Source organism: Octopus bimaculoides, chromosome 8 (genome assembly GCF_046866305.1).
Source record: "Octopus bimaculoides isolate indiv1 chromosome 8, ASM4686630v1, whole genome shotgun sequence".
Classification (NCBI taxonomy): Eukaryota; Metazoa; Mollusca; class Cephalopoda; order Octopoda; family Octopodidae; genus Octopus; species Octopus bimaculoides.
Window position 1 is genome coordinate 42,073,723 of NC_142935.1, and position 19,416 is coordinate 42,093,138.

A 19,416-nucleotide genomic window follows, 5' to 3' on the forward strand; every position below is an offset into this window, starting at 1 on the left:
AGGAGAATTGTGGAACAGGCCAGTGAGACATCAGGAAAGTGCAGAGTGGCTAATACAAGCGGAAAACAATTTGCAACAGTACCAAGAAACAAGGATGTCTATATTCAATGAGACTACAGTTAAAAATAGCAAAATGGAAAGAACCTGGCACAAATGGAGTACAAAACTGAATAACTTTACACAGATGTATGAAAGGATCGCTGCGCAACTAGATAAATGCCTGCAACAAGGTCACATCGCTACCTGGATGACAATTGGACGAACGTTGTTATGTCTCAAGGACTCATTGAAAGGTAAATTGGCATCAAAATTTGAACTTATGACTTGTTTAGTGCTTCTGTGGAAGGAAATGACCGAGGCCTTGGCGGAAAAACTATATAATTATCTGGAAAGTGACAATCTACTCCCAGAAGAGGCGAAAGGATGCATGAAAGAAAGTAGGGCTGCAAAAAACCACTTATTAGTTGATAATATGATAATTTGAAATTGTAGATGCAAATTGACGGGACTGAATGTAGTATTATTAAATTACAAGAAAGCATATTACATGGTACCGCACAACTAGGTAAGTAAAATAATGAACATTTTCGGAGCTGCAGAAAGTATAGAGAAAATGGTTAATGAAAGTATGAAACATTGGTATTCTGAATTGATTGGATGAAAATATACACTTGGGGAATGAATATCAGACCTGGAATACTCCAAGGTGATAGCTAATATCCATTACTATTTGTATTGGCTATGATACTATTTAGTCGGATATCGCAAAAAATTAAAATACTTATAGTTTGGGAAAAGGATAGTCACATAAGTAATTTCCTTTTTATGGATGATATAAAGATTTATGCGAAAAATGAGAAACAGCTTGGAAATCTTGTTTATATTGTTCGCATTTTCTTAAATGATGTAGGTATGGAATTTGAGAACAAAAAGTGTGCTTTTTGAAAATGAAACATGAAAGATTTGAAGAAAAACAGGGGATTGAAATATCAATTGGGCAAACGATGAAAGCATTTGAGATAGGACTGTGGTATAATTCTTTGGGGATACAGGAAGCAGATGAAATAAAATATGAACAAATGAAACAAATTACCAGTAAAGAGTATATAAGGATAGTCAGAATATTATTACAGTCAAAGTTGACTTCAAACCATCTTATTGAATCAAGACCAGTACCGCTAGTCAGATGCGGAATTGGAAGTGTTCACTGACTAGAAGATATATACACAAACTAGACAGAAAACTAGAAAGTGATTGTCAATGTATGGAGCTCATCTTCCGAAAGCTGATCTCAACCGGTTATTCATGTAGAGAGTCAGAGTTTAATCGCTGTGGAATAGTGTGTACAGATAGAAAGAAAAAGCTTACTAGAATATTTACAGAAGAGCAGAGAGAAATTACTAAAGAAAGTGAATAAGAAGCAGGTGATCAAGTGTGGTTATAGGCGAAAAAGACAAAAATGAAATTCAAAGAGATCATGTTATACAGATTGAAGTGAAAACTTTGCATGGTGAATTTTGGAAAGCCCATTTGTGAGTAAGTCGGGCTACTCTGATCGTCGCCTAACCTAAGTACTTGTCCACCTGGCGGACCAGTCCAATCCAAACCACGAGCATTTTAACCGATTGTTCAATTCAGTGCCCTGCGGCTTCAGGTGTCTGACGTGTTAGCATTGTGCCATGGGTATGAAATACCACTTCATCATGTTATGAGGCTCTAGTTCGAGATTTTTTCTGGAGTTGTGGAGAGCATGAAATTACCCCTTAATTACCATTTATCCCCGGTCCGTTATGGCCCAGAATATTATTGCCTGTCAGTTTCCCATCTAAATATTAAATAGATTTCCGAAGTGTTGCGGAGATTCCGGCTATTTGTTTTCGACGCTGTCGGGAAGGCAACCTTTAGAAGAAAGATGCTCTAAGGTAAAATTTGCCATCGTCTCGCTATGCTTGTCAGGGAAACCTTCTATGTCAACCGAGAAAATGACAAAAGTATTGTAAAGGCTTTGCATAGAAATTCAGAGAAATTTCATTTCTTGATTCCTTCTGTATTTTATATTATTTTACGTAGATCTATGATGAGGGATATTCACGCAGATGCAAGGATGAAAATAAATCAGAACAATCAGGCTGAATGTGAGACGGCTACCATCTACGTAGTTCGAAGATCATGTGAATCAAGTATGAGTTTGAAGTCGCATTTGAGATTACAATTCCAACAGAAACTTGGGTTTTACTGAGATGTGTATACCCATGTACAATCATTGTGGCCCAGCATACACATCTCGAGGTCTTTTGTGACACTACATCACCTCTTCGAATGATTCTCTAATGTTTGTCAATCGTTTTATCATTTTCTCTCGAATCAATTTCCCTTCGACTCTTCTTTGCATCTTACTAACTCTGCCACTATGATTCTTTACATTTAACTTTCACCCATTAATTTTCTGTTTTACTCCTCAACTGAATTACTTACTAATGATATGCAACACACAGCAACATGTATCAGCATGCATACTGAACAACTGCGAGTACATTTGATACGATGAAGTAATACGTATAGCCACATACAGAATGAGAGGTGCTGAGTGGGAGGGAAGTAAATGTATTTTGTAATAATCTGCATGTCTTCATAAATTTCATGTAGAGACATAGCATGGTTGTTGGCGTGTTAATCTGAAAATTATTACTTCGTCGTTTCGTTCCTTGGACAGTCGATGCATTAAGTCCTTCATTGTATATTGTTACCGCTTACACAGGTAAAAGGAGTCCTAGTACAACTGACTCGAACTCCTTGTCTAACACTTCCTCTGGGTCATGTATGTTAGGGTCAGGTGAGTACTTATGTTTCTTGGTGACTGCAGAGTCTCCTAAATCTATTAATGAAACCATAATACACTTACAATCTCACACTCTCTTTCACGTGGCGTATACTCTCTTTGATCATTAATTCTATAAGAAGATTATATGATTTTAGTACAACTACAAATTAGGTTAATTATGTTTCTAATTATATGCTAAAGATATATGCACTGTCACTTGTGATTTGTAATGTAGAAACGGAATTTCAAACTGCAGTAAATAAAAACTGCATCAACAATGGGACATACATGGCAACAAAGTGCAGCAGAATAATCGCGATATTTAAATTTTGCAGTTTGTTGACCGTACTTTGTAGATATTTCTGGAGATTAAATTTGGAACAATACATTACTGATTCTTAATACTTGTTCACTTACAATGCCCCAGAAGTGGCCGATATTATTTTATACGGTTTCTAATAAAGTTAAATTGTGGTTAGACAGATATAAGCGCTTATAATTTTTGATAATACCTCACGACTTAATCCAAAGATTTGGTAACATTACAATGTTTAGAATATAGAATATCAGAAAATGCTGAAATTTTTTTTTCAGTTAGTTCAGCTTATGAAATGGTATCACGAACAACAAAATCGAATGAAATAGAAAATATTATATATCAAAAGACCACATTAAATTATCGACGATCATTATCCATATCATTCAACGGTCGACAATGTAGCGAGCTAGCAGAAATATTAGCACGCCGGGCGAAATTCATACTAGTATATCGTCTGTCTTTACGTTTTGAGTTCACATTCCGCTGAGGTCGACTTTGCCTTCCATCCTTTCGGAGTCGATAAATTAAATACTAGTTGCGTACTGGAGTCGATCTGAGCAGATTTGCGAGGATTTTACCAACCCCTCTTCTATCTGCTAGCCCCAAACATTCCAAACGTGGCTTTATGGACGCATTCTAATCACCAACTAACAGTAAAGGTTGCGACATTTCCAGGAAAACCTCCAGTCTTCTGAAGAAGTCCGGGTGTCCTGCTCTTGTTGAAGCAAATCACTACCAGTCTGAAGTTGTGAGATACATTATCATGCAAAACATAAGTGAAGAAAAAAAAATTGGATTTATGTATAATAATTTTTTTTAAATTTAAAAACAAACTGCATTATAATTAATCTTAAATGTTAGAGCTCAATTCGAGGAATTCCATGGTATCAATCTCATGCAATGAAGTTTTAAAAGATAAAAGTTATGAGCGTTTGTTTCTCAAATTTGAGCGTTATAATATAGTTCTATACATTTTTATGAATATAAGCCTAGGGGAATTTTAATATATGTCACCGGCATCATTGATGTAAGGAAAACGATTATCAACGACACCGCTAATTGACACATTTGACACGTTATTAATTAGCATAATGGCATAGACTGGAAAAAAACATGGATTACATGGAAAAATGCGAGCAAGAGAAATAATATTCTTAAGATTATAAATCTAGAAAAGTACAGGACAAGCTATTACACTTGCAAAGGTTCGGGAGAATTTATTAGATCTCTTAAAGTACAGAACAAGAAAAGTTTTACTTAATATTGCAGCTAAAAATAAAACTTGAATATCAAAAATTATTTGATTTAAATTTGCAAAGTAACATCATAATTAAAAAATGATACCACCATTTTGTTAAAATATTGACACGCTAGAATATATAAAAGATGAGAGCCAAAATTACCAATATAGCTAAAATTTTATGCAAAGTAGAATAGTATATATGGTAGGCAAAATCATTATTTAAAAAATAGGCATTGGGTCAAGACTAAAAATATGAAGACTTAGCAATAACTCAAGCAAATTGTACTGTGAATTTGCTGTTATAGGTAGATTCTACCGTAATATTTTTGTATTATTTTTGTATTATTCTATTTATTGTACTAATTAATTACGTACTAGTATTATCTATATAACCAATTTTCAATTTTCTAATTATTAATTAATAATTAAAAAAATTAGTTTTTAAAGTGCAAAAAATATTTCAGTTGAGTTATTTTTAATATTTAATAGAATCAACATATAGAAGTAATAACTTGTAATAACATATTTAGTTTTAATAAAAGTTAATATTTTCTAAATCTAAATATTTCATTTTAAATTGTATCCTTAGCTGCAATACTATAAGTAAAAAAATTCTTGTTTTGTTATTTACAAGATGTAATAACATGTCCTGAACTTTTCCAAATGTAATCGCTTGTACTGTATTTTCCCAGATTTATAATCTTAAGAATATAATTTCTTTTGCTCGCATTTTTCCGTGTAATATAATATTCATAAATGCTCTTCAACACACACTCACCACGTGTACAATTTTAGACACACACACACATATGAAGTGCCACCGCTAATGGATTGGGAATTCTCCAGTTTTATTGCCAACTGTAGTAGATATTTGCTAAAAGGCCACCAAATAAGTCTAACAGTAGAGCAGACCATCCAAATCAGGCAATTCGCAACCCGTGTCAATGATCATCATTTCCCGTATTTCCGCGGCTGTTATCGACATTTCTCAACATTCTGCCCCACTTTCCGGTAGTTTTAGCATGCCGTCGAATTAGTCACTAGTGACCATCCTGCATTCCGGACTGCTCTTCGTCCCAAATATTTGGGAGAAATGCTGTCAAAATGCTGCATAGATCTTCTCGGGCTCGACAACCGCGCGCCCGTTTTGTTTAGTGTTGAAGAATTGGTCCAGGGCCAATCTTATGGCCAGCACAACGGTTGAAAAGCCTTTCCTAAGCGCCTCTTGTAATTTTCTTATTAATTTTACTTCTATTTTATACACCTCCATCACTGATGTAAGGATAATGCATCTCTAATGCACAAATAATGCACTAATGCATCACCAGTTGTTGACGAATGATCCTGTCAACACACATTGAAGTAATTCTCTACTCCATGCTCTATAAGCTTGGCACGTCCAGAGTGACGCGAACAGCTTCCAGGAACCGGGTTCCTGCCTTCTAAACCTATCTAGGTCGACCGTACAGGTCACAAATTTGTGGTATGTGTGGCCGACCAGTTTGAAAAGTGGACAACGTATACTATCTTCATATGCTGGCCTACTGAATATCCTATCAATCTGGATAATCCGATGTAATTCATCCATGTCCAAATTGGCACATCTGTGAAATCCACTTCGTACCTGGCTCACAGCTGGAGATGTCTGAGCAGATTTGCGAGGATTTTACCAACCCCTCTTCTATCTGCTAGCCCCATACATTCCAAACGTGGCTTTATGGACGCATTCTAATCACCAACTAACAGTAAAGGTTGCGACATTTCCAGGAAAACCTCCAGTCTTCTGAAGAAGTCCGGGTGTCCTGCTCTTGTTGAAGCAAATCACTACCAGTCTGAAGGTACCTCCGTCACTACAATTCACGTCTTGATTTTGAGATGCAGGTGTTGAGAGTGTTCTTGTGACTGTTTCCCCTCTTAGCAGAATTTGCTATTTATGTCATGGCAGGTTTTGTCACTTTGTCGTTTTCAGCGATTGTATTGGCGTTAATGGTGTTACTGGCGGCGGTGGTGGTTTAATTTGCAGTTGTTAGGCATGAAAAGAATTGTTTTTTCTTCTTCCTGCTTCTCTTATTCATTGTTGTTTTTGTTTTTATTGATGTTGTTGCTTTGGTTAGCTTTGCGATGGCGTTGGTGGTAGTGGTACTATTGTTTGCCTTTGTCCTTTCCTTATTGTTTTTGTCGGTGTTTTTAATGATGAAGATGTTGTCGCTACTATTGTCTTTGCTTTATTTCTCAACTAAATCAATTAGCGGATGGAACAACATGTCAAAACGGCTGTTATAACAATCATCGCTCCTTTTGATTTGGGAGCCATATTAAATATTTTATTTTAAAAATATTAATGTGTAGCTTAAAAATTCAAAATACACCCTTACAGGGTTAATCCTCGCCATCCCAGCTTACGTCGCTTGCGGCGAGCTGAGTTATCTAGTCAACTGTTTAATAAAATTTCTAAGAGCAAATAACGAAACAAAAAATTGAAGGAAAGCGTACAGAGCTCCGAACAGGCGTCCACCAGATGCAGACACAAATAAAACGTCAATGATTTCAAGTTTTAGCACAAGACAAGCAAACTGGAGGAGGAGAGAATCAGTTGATTACATCGACCCCAGTGCTCAAATGGTACTTATTTTATCGATGGTGAAAGCATAAAATGCAAATCGACCTCGGCGAAATATGAAGACAGAGCGTAAATACGGGCGATATTTCGCTAAGCATTTTGCCCAGCGTGCAAACGACTCTGACATCTCGCAGCCTGAATTATAATAATAATAATAATAATAATAATAATAATAATAATAATAATAATAATTCCGCAGCGAATAACAAACATGACGGACCTTTACGAACGCGCTCTTTGCGTAGTTGGAGTAAATCTGTCATCATCGGCAAACAGAAGTTATGAAAGACCAAAAATATGAAAGAAAATTGGTCCCTAATGTAAATTAGATAAGGATACCGAAATATTTCTCTCATATATGAAAAATAGGTGCTGTCAGGCATGTTGTCGCAGAAAAAACGTGAGTGTGATAAAATAAACAACATGTGGTCATGCGACTTGTCTATACATGAATTGAAGCAATACGCGAGAATGCGATGTCGCTACAGAAAAACACTGTAAGTACAAATAATAATCGTATATGCAATCTCATCTCCACACATACACATAAATGTAATGTTTATATAAGGCACACATGCAGCCGTACAACTCGTACATAAACAAGGCAACGTAGAGTCCAGTGTTTAAGCAAATTAAAAGAGACATAATAATAACAATAAATACAAAATGTAACACGTCTCATTTTAAATAGAAAAAAACCCAGCTATGTTCGGAAATAAAACTTCGGAAACAAGTTTTATTGTTCGGAAAACGAATTCTGAGAAGGATTACATCAGAAGTGCGAAGAGGCTTAAGAAGTCAAAGCTAAATGGTCTGAATCTAGGGAAGGCTGTAAATACGTGGGTAATATTATTACACAGGTACTCAGTAGCTTTTGTAGATTGGAAAAAAAACTGAATTAGTAATGCTAGACGGAAGAACTAGGTATGTATGCAATGTGAATGGAGGACTCCATCCAAGGGCAGGAGTAGCAAGATTATACTTACCTAAAAAGGAAGGTGGAGGAGGGTTAATGTCAGTAGAAGACTGTGTCGAGTTAGCTAGAGTAGATATAGACTCCTATGTAGGCTATAGTGAAGGAAGTTTATTAAAAGATGCTGGAGTCACAGCAAGAGATAGGGAAACCAAAATCCCAAACGAAGTTAAAAACCACGAAAAAGAACAGAAATTATCTGACTGCCAGGAGAAGGCGTTCCACGGTAGATTCCCAAACAGAGATGCAGCAAACAGGGGTAGTGAGGCATGGCTATTGTTGCAGAATGGAAAGGTGAAGAGGGAGACAGAAAGTTTGTTTGTAGCTACATAAGATCAAGCATTAAGGAATAAGTGGATAATTGGACTAATTGGATAGACAAAAACCAAGTAGATTTCCAATCTAGTTTATGCAAATCAAAAGTGGAAAATGTTACTCATATAGTAAGTGAATGTAGTATGCTAGCACAGAAAGAATACAAGACGTGTAATCAACTGGGAGTTATGTAGAAAGAAAGCTAGGATTTGACCATAGTGGTAGATGCTATGAACATGAATCTAGTAAAGTAATTGAAAGTAAGAAATACGAGATGTCGTTGGACTTTAACATTCAGATTGGCAGCGTAAAAGATGATACAGACCTGGTTTAGTAGTAGTAGATAATAAGAATAGAAAGTGCCAGATAATTGACTTTACAATCCCAAATTATGAAAACCTAGGCTTAGTAATTGAATTACAGAGACTATGGAAAATTCCCAATGTTAGTATTTTTTTTTCTTGTCAAAGAGTCTAATCCGGTGTGTGTATTTGATGATGATGATGATGATGATGATGATGATGATGATGATGATGATGATGATGATGGTGACGACGACGACGACGACGACGATGACGATGATGATGATGATGATGATAATTATCATCATTATATCATATACTTTCCATTACATTACTAGATTCTGTATTTGTACTAGAAAGTAAGAAATACAAGATGTAAGACTTTTACATTAAGACTCACAGAGTAATAGGAGCTAGAAAGCCTGATTTGGAAGTCGCAGATAAAGAGAACAGAAAGTGCCAGATAACTGACTTTACAGTCTCAAATAATGTAAAAATCAATATGAGATGTTTAGGAAAAATAGCAAAGTACCAGGACCTAGATATTGAATTACAGCGAGTATAGAATAGAAAGTGCTAGTAAAATGTATCCCAGTAGTTATAGGTGCATTATGAACTATCCCTAAAGATCTGAACAGAAGGATAGATGAAATAGGAATAAAACCCAGCTTAGAATAGCTACAGAAAACAGTGTTATTAGGGACAGCTAGGATACGTAGCAGTGTTCTTGACATCGAAGGCTACTTATTGTAGACAGATGTTAGGATTCTTTTCTTTTCCAACAGTTTAATCTGTGGAGTAATATGAAAATGATAATAATAATAATAATAATAATAATAATAATAATAATAATAAGAAGAAGAAGAAGAAGAAGAAGAAGAAGAAGAAGAAGAAGAAGAAGAAGAAGAGGAAGAAGAAGAAGAAGAGGAAGAAGAAGAAGAAGAGGAAGAAGAAGAAGAAGAAGAAGAAGAGGAAGAAGAAGAAGAAAAAGAAGAAGAAGAGGAAGAAGAAGAAGAAGAACAACAACAACAACAATAATAATAATAATAATAATAATAATAATAATAATAATAATAATAATAATAAAGGTTTCTCTAAAAGAAATGGAGAAACTTTCAAAATACAAAGACCTGGAAATAGAGGTAACTCAAATGTGGAATCTAAAAACAGAAACAATTCCTATCATAGTAGGCGCATTAAGTATGATAAACATGTATTCAGACAAATACATAACAAAAACACCAGAACTTACAAGTATATTTAACATACAGAAAATTGCACTACTGGGCACTGCACACATCCTACGCAAAACACTTTCAATACAGTAACCATAAAAGCATCACAGCAAACCACAGTACATAAGGCACACAGAGCTGCGCAAGCTATAAACTATGAAAGCACGCTATAAACTATGCCAACACTATGGGATAACAAAAGGAAAAAAATGGTATACGCACACCCCTGAAAAGGTCACAGAAAATGAAGAAGCAGCCATTCTCTATGATGTGCTACTACACACAGACAAAGAAATCAAGGCTAATACGTCGGATATAGTTGTCAGAGATCAACGAAAAAAGTGCTTTCTAATCGATGTATCAATACCAACAGATGACAACGTTTCTCTAAAAGAAACTTTCAAATAGAAAGATCTGGAAATAGAGGGAACTCGAATGTGGAGCCTAAAAATAGAGACAATTCCTATTAACGAAGGCGCATTGGGTATGATAAAATAAAAAAAAAACACCAAGACTAATTAGTATATATAACATACAGAAATAGCACTAATAGGCACCACACACATCCTACGTAAAACACTTTCAATACAATGAAAGTAAGATAACAGCAACAAACCCCATCAACTGGTATGCAAGTGATACTTAATTTATCGACTCCCAATGGATGAAAGGCAAAGTCCATCTCAGCGGCATTCGAACTCAGAATAAGAAGACAGACAGAATGCCACTAAATATTTCGCCCTGCGTGCTAACGGTTCTGCCTGCTCGCTGCATTTTAATACAAATAATAATTATTATTATAATCCTTTCTTTTATAGGCACAATGCCTGAACTAAGATTGAGGGAGCAGTCGATTACGTTGAGCACTGTACTCAAATAGTATTTATTTTATAGACCTAGAAATGATGAAAGGCAATGTCAGCCTCGGTGAAATCTGAACTCAGAACCTGGCGACGTACGAAATGCTGCAAAGCATTTAGCCCGTGAGCTAACAGCTTTGACAGTTAGCCGCCTTGAATAGCTCAAACAATATTAATTTCACACAAAAAGCACTCCCTATATAACAAGCATCTAACTGAAAGCTACAAAAATGTATGCAGCGTATAGTATATAAGGTTAAAGCATAATAGAAGAACAGTGCGTGAGCACCAAGCAATGAGTAGGAATAACCAGCGTTAGAATTTTTTTTTCTCTAGGGTAACTTGCCTGTTGAAGTTAAAATATTTCAGAAACATTAACATAAATGGGCTGTGAAAAAATGTAATGTCTAAATTTATACATTTGTTGAAAATGTTGAAACAATTGAAATGCGTCATTATGTAATTTTAAGTCCGGTTATTATCAGCATATAAAAAAAGACAAAAGAAACTAATTTTTAATTCTGACCAACTTATACTACTCTTCATAAATTCACGTTTCTGAACATCTGATAGATGTGTAGCAGTACAGACAAGAGAGAGGAAGAAAACATTAGTGCGTTACACAAATTACGCCAATACATTCTTATTGTTACAAACACACACGATAAGTCCCAGACATAAATCGTTAAATACCTACAGTGACGAAGCACACGAATTAAAAGATAGAATATAGAAAATAGTCATTTAAATGTTCATTGTCATCTTGAGACTTATAGTAGTAGCGAACTAAGCGTATCAAAGAAAACTTATTGAACATAGTTGAAAATACAAGTTGCCAATTCACAAAACGGCAAAATGTTAATAATCTGTAGTATAATCAGCCTAAGCTATAATCAAGTTATAGCTATTAAGTTTCTAGTTATAGAAAATATATATATTTTTAAGAGTAGTTCCATCTAAAACGCATATAAGTAAAAAATATGTCTAAAGCTCGCAAATCGCAATGAAAATATTCGCAAGAATACTAGAAACATAAAAATTAAGTAAAAACGATCGAAAGGGAAACCAACGGAATAGCATAAGACTTTAACTTGAAGATTTTAATCTTGTATGATATGGGAATAAATCGATCGAGATGTATATGCATTAAATCTAATATCTAGGTGGAAAAGCATTTAAATCAATATTGTCACGTAAAACATCAGCCGAGGTCGACTTTCCCTTTCAGCCCTTCTGTTCTAATAAAATACGTACCTGTTGAACACTGAGGCCGATGTAATCTACTAGACCACTCTCCTGGAACTCCTGGCTTTGTATTATAATTTGAAATCAATGTTTTTCACCTAAAAACACATGAAATTGACGAACAAATCCTACCGAAAATATTTATTATATAAAACGCAAAACAAAACACCCATTTTTTTAAATGAAGATATCAAAACCAAACACTTTCCCCGTCATCAAATCGCAACTCACTACTATAATCCGTTTGTAATCTACGAGACAAAGTTACTTTTTACTCTCGAACAGATGTGGCATGCACAATAGCACACACTGATATATGACACCACCCACAAAGAGTTAAAGATTGATATTACCTTCGCCACTACTTAAAACTAATCATTCCGAAGTTATCAAATTGAAAATTAGTCTAAAGATTCACAAACAACTTTTCTATCATCTTGCTCATGTTTCCTATTTGTTCCTGTGATAAACCAGTTAATATTTTTCTATAGTTTTCAAAACCTTCCTATTTAAGGTTGCATTTGACTTCTTAACATATCTGTAAAATTATTAGTCGATTACAAGACAATATCTGGTTTATATCTATTTATGTTACCCAGTTCCATACATTTGGTATCCTTAAACATCCAAAGATCCTCAGAAATCCTCTAGTATATAACCAATGCCTATATTTGTACACATAATTTTAACATTGACTGGTAACAGAACATGTGTCTTTTACTACTGTATATTACGTAATTTATAGCACTTTTAAGTGCTATTTATATTAATATATATTCTAATGAAAGGCATCACCACGTATTCGGCTTGATTTTCTTACTCTTTATTTTTCTGACAGTTTAATATAATCGACTGCAAAATTTATCAATTAAAAAATCTAGCCTCTGTTAAATTCTTCTTGCACCTATCCAATATTATTTAAAATATGGAAAGGAAAAAGATCTTAATAAAAGATGATACTTATTACATTCTTTCTTCACATATAATTTCACAAGCGTGACTAAAATGTTAGTGGCACTCCTATTTAACCTTATGCTATGGCTACGTTGTTTTCTCATTATAGGATGTGAAAACACACCCCAGCCGCGTAGATTTCATTTGATAATTTAGAGGGTATGAATCACACCCTCTAAAGAAACGCTACAGAGAGCATTAGTCCAAAAAGTGTTCTTCTCTTGGATGATTTACTATGTCTTTTAGCCTTTCTGTGCCACTTGATCAATAATTTGTATCTTACAGTTTTCAAATCTTGAAAATATGCTCTCTAAAATGTTTATGAATGTTTTCATGACTGCCAGTTTCAGCACATGTTTATATCCATTAAGAGTTTAATGCGAGCACATGTTTATATCCATTAAGAGTGTTATACGCCACATTCTAAACAATGTATTACATAAACTATGTAATAAGATATACAATTAACCGATAATTCAGTGCATTTTAATAACTTAACAAATATCAAAATTGCGCAATACAAACTGTTGCAACGTCCACATTTAATTTAACAACACTTTTGCATAAACTTACAGATTTATAGATATTTTTCCACTTGTTATAGCATTTATTGATCTTTTAATTTTTAAAGGTTCCGTCTGTGGTGTTATATAACCTACTCTTATGGTCTAAAACTAAAAAGAAGCAAATGACTGCTATGAAATATTTAACGAGCGTTTGTCTCATCGAAAGGGTGTTAGCTGGTATAATCTCAACTCTGACTAGGACACTTCAAAGCCCAGCTGTAAAAGGTTGTAAGTTGGTTGCTGTGTGTAGATTGGTTGCTCTGTGTAGATTGGTTGCCCTGTCAAAGTAGCTAAAAGAAGGATACCAGGGAAACCAGACAATAAACCGTGTAGATAGTAAAGGACGAAGTATATTCGTTCATTCAACCGCATCTGGAGCAACCAATTCGTCAGCATTGAAAACCCAGGGTGTAGATGAGAAATGGATGACTGGTGGAAAACAGTATCTCTTCATGCCGAAGGCATTCATTCATGTGGCTTTCTGAAATGTTCGAATTTGACATCATGTCGGGCAGAAAAAAAGCGCCTGAGAACTTATAAAGCGTGACATATCGATTGTGGCTTTATCTGAACTGCGATTTATGAATCGAGAACAAAGGTCATCACCCCGCCTGCACTCGATACAAAGTTGACACTCAACTATCCTGGTGGTGACAAATGTGAAGCCGGAGTCAGCTTCATGCATGACTAACGAGCTTCATACAGCGTCATCACATTTCAACCAGTGTCCGATTGTCTGGCGGTCCTCACCATCAATGAAACGATCAAATGCATATCATCTCTGCCTACGCGCCGACCAAGGACAGCTGAAACCTCACCAAAGATGACTTCTACTATCAGACCAAATAACTATCCTTGCTGGCGACCTCAATGAGAGATCTGGTTGGGAGTATACCATGGTCAAATTTAAATATGGAGAAATCATTGAAAATGGGCTCTGCCTCACCTTCTATTATTCGCTGCAACCAAAGCCCTGGTCGTCAGGAGCACTCACTTCCGACATCCTTTGAAACATCATCTGACATGGCGAAATCCTTCTGGAAATGTATCAGCGGTCCCGGTCTAAGTGTTTCTAAACGCTCGGTTCCGATCATTACACCAGGATTTCTGCTCCATGAGAGCTCCCTACTCTGACTCTGATCACTACCTTGTTCGTTCCCCGATTCGCCTCAAACTCCAACGAGGGAAGGGGACATTATCGACAGTACCAGGCAGGATCCGAATCTGCTGAGCGAAATCCCCACCACCTGATTGTATGTCTTCCAGATCACCCTGACCAGCCGTTTCGCCTCACCGGCAGTGTCTGGCACTGTGGACGGTGAGGAGCTTAAGATCTCGGAATAGGATGACGACGGATCCCGAAGAAGCCCCGTCCAAGCATGAGTACCACACGCTTTATCGTACTTTTCGACGGCTGGATGGAAAGACCAAGTCAATCAACGATAACATCAGGAAAGCTGAGGTCTGTTCGTGCAGTCGCTGGATGAGCGCCTTCAGTTTTGCAGAGATTTCTTTGATGAACGTTACAACCCCAACCCACTCCAGGGAGCGTGGGAAGCTTCCCTACCTATCGAACCTCCCGACACTCCGATGACCGATAATAACCCTACACTGGAGGAAATGACAGATGCCACGCGCTTATTGTAAAATGAGAAGGCTCCTGGCTTGAACCAAGTCACTGCTGACGCGATTAAGGCTTAGTGCGGCTTGAACGACTCCTTCAGCTCATCCACCTCATATGGTGAGCATACGACATACTTACGAGATCCATCTCGCAGTAAAGCGCTGTAAAGAAGACATAGATAAAACAAACTGAGCAAGACCTGAAGTCAAAGCGTCTCGACCTCGAACATGCTAAGGTCAGCGCCATGAATCTGAAAGCATGCAATAACAGCAGCACCCGATAACGTCATCCAGAAGCACCCATAGCTGCATATTGGTTGAGAGAACAGCCTTCCTTTCCCGTTGCCAGCTAGGGAATAAAGAATGGCTGGTGAAACAGATCATAGCTTTTCCAAGTCATATAACCTGATCAAAACTAGCAGCCCTGTTGCTTAATTAAATTTAACCGGACATATAACTTATTCCAACAAGTAAAAACAACAGAACAAATGGCATTACTTCAGTATTTGTGAATTGTTTCATTCCGAACAGCATTAACATACTTATCAAATAGTAATTTTGCTAAGAAAATTATAATCTTAATAATCATAGCCAGAGACCTGTCAACAGGGAACTTAGTCCACACATTATCAAGATATGCCATAGTATATGCAACGAAACCTCTGTAAGTGTACTTGCTCACACACACACACACTCACATACACACAACACACAGGCGTACGCACACAAACATAAACAACCAACAAAACATCCCAAAACGAGAAACCAATAAAATAAATATTACCTCTGTTGGCACTCCGTCGCTTGCGACGTCGAGGGTTCCAATTGATCCAATCGACGGAACAGCCAGCGCGTAAAATTAACGTGCAAGTGGCTGAGCACTTCACAGACACGTGTAGCCTTAACGTAGTGCTCGGGGATATTCAGCGTGACTAGGCTGACCCTTTGAATTACAGGCACCACGGAAACAGGAAGTAAGAGAAAGTTGTGGTGAAAGAGTACAGCAGGGTTCACCACCATCCCCTGCCTGAGCCTCGTTTAGCTTTAGGTGTTTTCGCTCAATAAACACTCACAACGCCCGGTCTGGGAATCGAAATCGCGATCCTATGACCGCAAGTCCGTTGCCCTAACCACTGGTCCATTGCGCCTCCACAAATATTACCTTCATAGAACAATATCCTAATTGTCACCGTCATAATCAATCACAGAATATGATTTTTATGGAATGATATATACAAAGAAATATAAAACCACAGTAAACCAAGTATAAAAGTACTGCTAAACAATTAATCCTGTGAGTACCTTTAAGTATACAGAAAAACTTAAAACTACGACGACACAAGATAAGTTTGTTCACAGTGAATAGCAAATGAAACACTCTAATGGCCATCAATATGGTTTCGAGACCTGATCAGTAATATTCAATCCGAGCTGAACAATAAACTACTTTTGAAACATAAACAATGTGCGAAACGTAACACAGTATGTCCATTACGTCTATACATGCATATTGTTAAATACATTGCACACCACATCACAATCGTAACATAACAAAAAGCTAAAATGCAGAGAAATTAAAACATGCAGAAAACCGAGAAGTAACATTAAAATGAACTATAGAATATTAAAATTAGTAAGCGAAATAGATAGATTTCATCAAATGCTGTTGGACAAAGTATAGTCGATATATGCAGTCATAGTCGACATTGTCGTCTTTGCTCATTCAACAGCACCACTCATGTTCGAGTTTTGTTAATCGTTATACCTAACATGACCCAGAAGGCCAAATCAGGAATAGAACAATCTCGGGCACTGATCCTATGACAGGATGGGTGATGGTTTTCGCTAGAGTTGCCTGGTCTTATCTTGCCTTCTTTTTGCTTCCTCAAATAAAATATTACAATATATATATATATAATATATATATATAAATGTGTGTGTGTATATATATGTGTGTGTGTGTATACACACACACACACACACACGCATCACTGCTTACCAGTTCGACTTCGATTTGCATACGACAAATTTGCCCATGAGCACAACCAGTCATATAATGCCGGATGGAATACAATATATAATAATACAGATTTATTTGAAGTCTGTCCGGTATCTGATGCTGAAGTGAAGATAACTTATCCGAAATATACCCATCGGCCTGGCTGAGGGGCGTTGTTGAACTGAGTTGGTGCATTTAGACCTATTTTTCTACTGCGAGAAATTTTCTTCATGAATTAAGGAAGTGGAAGAAATTCAATACTCACTGTAAATTAGGTCGGAAGAAACTTAGTGACCCACCGAGGCCATTCATCCAGAACAGATGAAACTATGCAAAAGGGTTAGTGCTGGTTGTATTTCGTACCGCCGGTTCTCAGCCATGCAGATGTCAATATTTAAATTATCCTGAGGCGGTGAGTTGGCAGAATCATTAGCACGACGGGGAAATGATTAGCGGCATTTCGTTTGTCTGTGCTTTCTGAGTTCAAAATTCTAAAGTCGACTTAGCCTTTCATCCTTTCGTTGTCGATGAAATAAGTATCAGTTGAACACTGGGGTCGATGCAATTGACTTATCAGCTCCCTCGAAATTGCTAGCCTTGGGCCAAAATTTAAAACCAATATTTAATCTAACTGTTCAGGTAATCTCTGTATAATTTATTATGCTATTCTTGATTTAGTTACCTGTTCTGATCACTCTATTTAAATAGTTCTGTTGTTCTCTATGCAATTGAATTCCTATATTTTTTATGACTTCATAATTAGTTCAGAAAAGCAATAGCTGCCATTAATTATTATGTTTAAATCTAACTTATTATTCAAAGGCTCAACTCACACGATAGTTTTCACATATTCACACTCCTACCTAAAATCTAAAAATTAAGTTTGCATCTCCACTACCTACCTAAACCACTAACTTAATTTCTTGACATGATTTTATTTCTTTTAACAAAAGATTTTCTATTTTTTACTACATTCCCTGAATATTTAATTATGAATCTAATTTCCTTTGTTTGTTTTTTGTTTTTTTTTTTACTTTCCCTCCAAACCTAATAATAACTTGTCCTTGAACTAACCTAAAGGCACCTCGATTCTGTAAAAACTAATTTTAAGCCTCCCCTATGCATTTCAATCTAACAGCCTTTGACTTCAATTGGGTTGACCGATAAATTCGTTTTTTTTTTCTTTTCATTTATCTTAATCTTTATTTTGCATCAACAATTTTAACAGATCAATAATATATTCTATTTCATTGTTGAAATTAATGACGTGTTAGATAAATATTTTGCGGTATTTCTGAAATTGCCTACAGCTCTGAAAGAGTTGTTGGCAACTTAACTATACCTATCATGGATATGTCTTACTCACTGAACATATTGTGATGTTAGCTCGGACTCCCCAATTCACTAAGAAAGTGGAATAGTCAGAAAAATCAGTTGATCGAAGTATTATGGGTTGTAAGATGATTTGCAGTCCGTAGTAAGAACAAACTTCCAAGAGTGGAAGCGCTTTATGTTACGGTCGGGAGCAGAAAGCCCACGTGTGTGTGGTGAAAGTTCACTTCAGAGCATTCTATCTGCTCCTAACAGGAGACAAGAAACAACGGAATCCTCTTACTACCAATACCAGGTCTCCAAAAGCCTCAACAACCGAAAACAAGCAATAATCAACGACAAATTCGGCACCAATTTCGGCAACAATGGCATCATCAACGACAAGAAAAACAAAATTAACAAATGCTGAAAGATGACCAACACCAGCAACGTTAGCAACAACATCAACAACAGCAACAACAGCAACACCAACAAACACCTGCAGCAGATGCACCACCATATTCATTAAAAGAAAAAAATAATAATAACGACGGACACACAACACTCAAGGACTCTCCTAAAGAAGCTCTCCCATTCACACCTCTCTGCGTCTCCTCCAAACTCAAATACATACATTGCCTCGCATTCTTATTCTGCAGGCACGAACTCATCTGCATCACGTAGTCAAATTGAGGGAAATCCCAACAACCGAGAAACAAAAGAATAAGCGAAAACACAGAAGACAACAATATAGCATCATGACCCACATTACTACGTACAAAATAAACATAGAAAACGTATTCACACTTGCCGCAGTGCCAACCTTTTCAGCATCAGAATCATCAACACATCCAGCGCCAGCTCCACCAACGCCACCACAACTGGAACATGACACAAAAAGTATGCAAACCCAACAATAACAATCAATGACAAACACAAAACTGGTGTTTTGTGTTTGTGCGGATAGTTGTTAGCGTTGGAAGAAATGATGGCCCTCATATTCACGAAGGAAGGACATCGAGAGAGGTGA